Here is a 6,965-nt window from a genome sequence, read left to right on the forward strand (position 1 = left end):
TTTGAACAGAACAAGGGACACTGCATGGTTTAAAATTAAGAAGGGAGTGCATCAGGGTTGCATCCTACCACCATACTTATTCAATCTGTATGCTGAGCAAATAATCCGAGAAGCTGGACTATATGAAGAAGAATGTGGCATCAGGATTGGAGGAAGTCTCATTAACAACCTGCGATATGCTGACCACACAACTTTGCTCGCTGAAAGTGAGGATGACCTGAAACACTTACTGATGAAAATTAAAGACTGTAGTCTACAGTATGGATTACATCTCAACATAAAGAAAACAAAAATCCTCACAACTGGACCTATAAGCAGCAGCATGATAAATAGAGAAAAGATTGAAGTTGTCAAAGACTTCACATTGCTTGGTTCTACAATCGACACCAATGGAAGCAGCAGTTAGGACGTGAGATGACGTATAGCACTGGGCAAGTCGGCTGCAAAGGACCTCCTTCAAGTGTTGAGGGGCAAAGATGTCTGGCAGTGGGGCAGAGCCTAGGAAAACTCAGGGAACCAGATTGCAAGGGGAGGCCTTGGCCAAGGGATGGCCTGAGCAGCCCATCCATCCCTGGGGCTGCCACAGAGCGGAGCTATACTGTCTGTCCTGAAAGCTGGCTCCAGCCGCAGCCCCTGGGGAGGCCCACCCTCACTCCTAGGTGCCTTCTTTGGGAGCTAAGTGGGGCACTTGGAGAGCTCATATGGCCCCAGACACCACTGTCCCTACTGCTGCCCTGGACGAGCTCCCCACCATGGATACTCACACCCTTGGAGGGAGTGGAGAGGGGCCTGTGCAGAGGGCAGTCACTGTAGGTGTGATATAGACAATAAAGAAGCCCAATGAAGTGACTCCCTCAAGGCCCGCCTGGCTGCCTGAGTGCCAATGAGCAGTGTGGTGCCCACACCCAATTACACCTCAATCAGAGTTAAGAGACTTGACATTTCCCTCTGATTTATGTATTAACCTTTCCATCGGTGCAGCCACATTGACTGCTCTGTCGTCACGGTGCACGCTCACCGAGGAGCTGGCTTCTCCAAAAGCTCTTTCCTCCACTGTCCCCAGTGTGGAGGGCTTCCTGGGGGGCAGGAACTCAGGCAAGAGGCCCTCCCCACACCTGTCACACCCCGGGGAGGATATTCCAGGGCTCGTAGGGGTTGCTGCTTCCTATATTCATTTCTTGGCACTGAAAGGATTGGAAAAATGCTGGCCGTTTGCCACCAAGTGTGTGTCTGTGTGAGCAACGTGGGGAGGCCGACTGTGTTACAGAGGCCCGTGTGACTGTGTGGCTGGACTCTGGTGGGAGGCACGAAAATGCTGCAGAGACCCCACAGTTGTGGAGCATGCTGCCTCCCACGGCCACACAGATGGAAGCACATGTGCCCATGGCCACATGGACACATGCAGGGAAACCCACACTATGCACAAACACATGTGCGTATGTAGAAACCCATTCTCCACACACACATACACACATATATGTGCATAGAAACTCACTCTCCATACAGGCACATGACCATCCAGAGACATGGACACTCATGCAGACACCTACATGCCACTCAACATGACACACACGTAGTCAGAGCACACACCATCAGCAAGCACAGCAGGTCTTTGCAGGAGGCCCAGCAGTGTCTGCCCTGTGTGTGTCCAGACCAGGTCATGGGAAGGGGACGGGCACGTTGGGGATGCATGCGTATGGTCAGTGTCATCGTTGCAGTGCTCCACACCTCCTGGCTGCACCCCAACTCATGGCTACACCCCACCTCCAGGACGCATTCCATTCTAAGCACAGGTGATCAACAGAACGTGGAAATTATCAAATAGTGTCATCACTGTGTCACACACAAATAAAGTTTTACTGAAGATAATTCAAAAACAGTGGCAGCAGTACATGGACAGGGAACTGCCAGAAATCCAAGCCAGGTTCAGAGCGTGACTATGCAAAGGCATCTGATCGTGTGCATCACTCGAATTGCGGGCAACATTGCCAAGGACAGGCACTTCCACAGCACTTCATTGTGCTCATGAGGAACCTGGACACAGACCAAGAGGCAGTTGTTCAAACAGAACAAGGGGATACTGCATGGTTTAAAATCAAGAAGGGCATGCGTCAGGGTTGTATCCTTTCACCATACTTACTCAATCTGTATGCTAAGCAAATAATCCAAGAAACTAGACTATTTGAAGAACGCTGTATCAGGATTGGAGGAAGACTCATTAACAACCTGCGATATGCAGATGACACAATCTTGCTCGTTCAAAACGAAGAGGACTTGAAGCCTTACTGATGAAGATCACAGACTACAGCCTTCAGTATGGATTACACCTCAACATAAAGAAAATAAAAATCCTCACAACTGGATGAATAAGCGGCATCCTGATAAATGGAGAAAAGATTGAAGTTGTCAAGGGTTTCATTCCACAATCAATGCCCACAGAAGCAGCAGTCAGGAAATCAAATGACATTCTGCTCTGGACAAACCTGCTGCGAACGACCTCTTCAAAGTGTTACCAAGCAAAGATGTCACCTTGAGGACTAAAGTGCACTTGACCCAAGCCATGGTATTTTCAATCGTTTCATACACAGGGAATGCTGGGTGGTGAATGAGGAAGACCGAAGAAGGACTGATGCATTTGAATTATGGTGTTGGTGAAGAATATTGAACAATCCACGGACTGCCAGAGAATGAACAATCTATCCTGGAGAAGTTCAGCCAGAATCCTCTTTAGAATTGAAGATGACAAGACTTTGTCTCATGTGCTGTGGTTGTGTTGTCAGAAGGGACCCGTCCTTGGGACTTCATGCTTGGTAAAGTGGAGGCCAGTGGAACACAGGAAGAGTCCCAACAAGATGGACTGATACAGTGGCTGCAATGATGGGGTCAGACAGTGATGACTGAGGATGGCACCGGGCTGGGCAGTGTTTAGTCCTGTTGTGCATGGGGTCACTGTGAGTCGGAACTCACTTGATGTCACTTAACAGCAAAAACAATTAAACCAATACTGAAATGCTTTTGTGTAAATCAAGACTCCTTGGTTGGCAGTCGTGCTGCCTGGAGCCCAGCGGCATCTGTGTGGCACAGATCACAGGTTGAGTAGCTTTAGGCAGCTGGATCTGTGAGTCCCAATCATGCCATTGACACTCTGCCTCTCCCTCCTCTTTGGCTCTGCTTTCTTCTGTGTTGTTCCCTGCATGGTGGTGAGAGAACGACCCACAGTCCCAGGCTCACATGTCATGGCACCAAGCAGAAAGTGTCCCCTCCCCCTAGTTCCAGCAGAAGCTCCTGGGTTCACTTGGGTCATGTGGCTATGGCTGGGTCAATCTCCAAGGCCACGGGGAAGGGGACAATCCACTTGGTGAGATCTGGGCCATGTGCCCATTCAAGGTCAGGGGGTGGAATCAGCCCCTCAAAGCAGGTGGCTGAGGTGGACCTTCCCCAAAGGAAAGGTGTTAGTCAAACCCAGTGGACTTCTCCCTTTAATGCTCGGGTAAAGCAGACGGTCCCTGAGAGAGAGGCAACCTGTGATGGGAGGGGCAGGACCCCCGTGCCAGCTCCAGACTGTGCCCTTTCTCCCATTCTAGCTGTGGGAAGAGGCCCCTGTGACCAGGGTGACAGGACCACGTGGAAAGTATCCCTGGTGTGCAAAGGGGAGCCCAGTGACAAGGAGGGAGCAGAGATAAGTTGGAAGTGGTTGAGTGCAGGAAGCTTGGCTCCTTTCCCAGGATGAGCCGGGAAGCACTTCCCAGGCCCCAGCACTAGCTCAGCGGCCCTGAACCTGAGGGTCTCCCCAGGTGCTGCTGCTATGGCCATCTGCTGCTCAGGAGCCATGGGGATGGTCACAACCTACTGTCCTCCTCTGGGAGTGGGGGACCTTGTCCACAGAGCTGCTGGAAGTCCTCTGAAAGTCCCTCAGTGGCTGTGGGCAGAGCCTGGGAGGGTTGGTGGTTCCCAGGGGCAAGGGTGGGATTCCCGTGGGGGAAGGGGCAGAGGACAGCCTCTAGGCTCCCCAGCCCACCACCAGGCAGTAGATGAACTCTGAGGTGGAGGGTGGGGGGATGGGAGGGGTGGGGTGGCTCTTCGACCTGGCCCAGACCAACCCCTCGGGTACAGGGCTGCCCCTTTCTTTGCCAACCATGGGGCTCCAGGTCCCTCCAGCAGTCCCGGTGTACTCCGTGCAGACAGCAGATGCCGAGTGGGTTTCTGACCCACAACTGGCCAAGGCCTTTACATGGGATAGAAACAGCAGGGGAAACGGTTTCTGCATTTCCCGAAGCTACAGGCACAGATGGCCCCCTCTTCCCTCTGTCTGGGCCACTGACTCACGGACCTGCCTGTCAAGGCGCCCAAGGCTTTTCAGGGTGGAACACGCCTCCAGGCAGCATACACCGGCCCCACTGTGTGCAAGGTCTGCTCCAGGCTGGGAGCTTGGGGTCTCCAGGACACAGGGCTGGGGCAGTGTTTGTGAGTGAGCTCACAGCCTCCCGGCACCATCTGCAACTATCCGTCTCCCTCGGAGTGGCACTGGAACAGTGACTTGTGCAAACCCTGATGGCCCTCTGAGGCAGAATCCATGCCGCACGGAGCCTGTTTCCTTCCCTGAGGACTCTCAGTGAGACGCCAGGCACTGTGTCACTCCCATTTCTGGAGCTGTGTTCTCCCTGGGTCTACTGGGAGGGCTCAGCCCAGGAGGACATTCTGCAGCATGACCTGGAAACCAAACAGACTTTTATGAGGCTGAGGAGACGAAAAGGACATTCCAGAAAGGAGGACCCTCATATGCATAGCATGGTGTGTGACAGTGGTGGGTCTGACTGGCCAGTGGAGCTGGGGAACATTCGTGTGCCCAGCAAGATGTCTTCCATGTCATGTGCCAAATGTCCTGTGTGTGCACACCTATGTGAGTGTGCACGTGTGAGTGTGTCCATGCATGTGGGCATGCAAATGTGCACATGACTGTGTGCATGGGTGTGTGTACATGCATGTGTGAGGTGGATGTGCATGCATGTTGGTGTGCATGTGTGAATGTGTACACAGGTGTGTGCACACATGTGGGTATGTAAATGTGCAGTATGAATGTGCCCAAATGTGAGCATATACATGGCAGTGTGTGCACAGGCGTGTGTGCATGCATGTGTGTGAGGTGGGTGTGCATGGATGTGCATGTGAGGTAGGGGTGCGTGCATGTGGTGTGCATGTGTATGTACACAGGTGTGTACACACATGTGGCTATGTGAATGTGCAGTGAGTGTGCCCAAGTGTGACCATGTACATGTGAGTGTGTGCACAAGTGTGTGCATGTGTGTGAGGTGAACGTGCATGCATGTGGGGCTGCATGCATGTGTGAGTGCATACACAGGTGTGTGCACACATGGATGTATGAATGTGCAGTATGAACGTGCATGTGTGAGTGTGTACATGTGTCTATATGTGTGCACATGTGTATATGTGTGTGCATGTGGGTGTATGAACTCATGTGTGATTTAGTGTAAGTGCATGTGTGTGAAAAACAGTGAGAGGTGTGTAAGAAGAGAAATTCACCATCTCCCAGTTCTAGGAGCTAGGAGTCCAAATTCAGAGTGTTGGTCATGCTGATTCTTTCTGAGGCTCTGAGGGAGCCGGATCTGGGTTCCTGGCTGGCAACAGCTTCAACAAATAAGGGATACACTCTGCTCCTGGTCTTAGTAAGCTGAGGCTGTCATCTGTGAGAGGGGGGACAGCCTAGGTAGACACTCGTGTTAAGTCCTTCGGAGCCTGCTGGGCCAATCACGTCTCAGTAGGACCTGGACAGATGTGCTCAGTGGCTGACTACCCTGAGTCCACACAAGTGAGCAAAGCCATCCCTGCCTCACTGTGCAGAACCACATTGACTCAATAGCAGTTTTAAGAGTGAGCTCACTCTTCTTCTCTTCTTACAGCCCAAACTCAGGAACAAAGCCCACACTGGTGTGTAGTAGGCATGGACGTCACTTTTTAAATTCTCACCATGGAACCCAGGAGCTGAGCAAATTTGGGGAGTGGAAGGGGCCTGACTAGCCTTAAGGATGAGGTGGTGTTAGAGTGGCGGGGGGGGGGTGCGTATGAAAGATGGGTGCCATAAACAGGTAATGGAGCAGCCTCAGCTCCCAGGACAGAGGGTGGATCCTGAGCCCCCCATCAAGGTTGCCGGGAGAGCAGGGAGAGCGTGTGCACTGACCCCTCTGTGTCCGTGGCTAGCACACAGTCAGACAGTGGGTGGATCCTGAGCCCCCCATCCCTGCTGGGAAAGCAGAGAGAACGTGTGCACCAACCCTTCTGCGTCCGCGGCTAGAACACAGTGGGATGGTGGGTGCATCCTGAGCCCCCCATCCCTGCTGGGAGAGCAGGGAGAACGTGTGCACCAACCCCTCTGCATCCGCGGCTAGAACACAGTGGGATGGTGGGTGGATCCCGAGCCCCCATCCCTGCCAGGACGGCAGGGAGAATATATGCACCGACTCCTCTGCATCTGAGGCTAGCACACACCAGGAAGGAAGCTGAGTGGAGTTTGGGTGCCCCATCCCACTTCCTTCTTTTTCTGAAATGGCATCCCAGTGACCTCGTTGTTCATTACAAATCTAATACTGCAGGTCTCAGCTGAGTGACTTCCCGTCTTACTGGGGACCTGCGCCTGAAGTCGCCTAAAGCTGGTGTGAATGTAATTGGACAAAAGCACCAAGGACTGTCATCTGTAATGGTGGTAATGTATCCGGGTCCCCAGGAGCCAGGTTCTCGGATGGCAAAGTGCTCCGTGAGGGACGCTTACGTAACAGGCACTTGGCATTTCTACCGGGGTGAAAACATGGAATTTTGCAAATGTTTATGGATTGTTAATTTGATTGAATAACAGAATCATATTACAGGTAGTAAAGAGTGCACCCACTTTCTGCCTGGAATCTCCTGAAGCCATTGCCTTGGGGTCATGGGGGGCTCACCAGGGAGCCCAA

This window comes from Orycteropus afer, unplaced genomic scaffold (assembly GCF_000298275.1).
Source record: "Orycteropus afer afer isolate SDZICR_OR568_19922 unplaced genomic scaffold, OryAfe1.0 scaffold00006, whole genome shotgun sequence".
Taxonomy (NCBI): Eukaryota; Metazoa; Chordata; class Mammalia; order Tubulidentata; family Orycteropodidae; genus Orycteropus; species Orycteropus afer.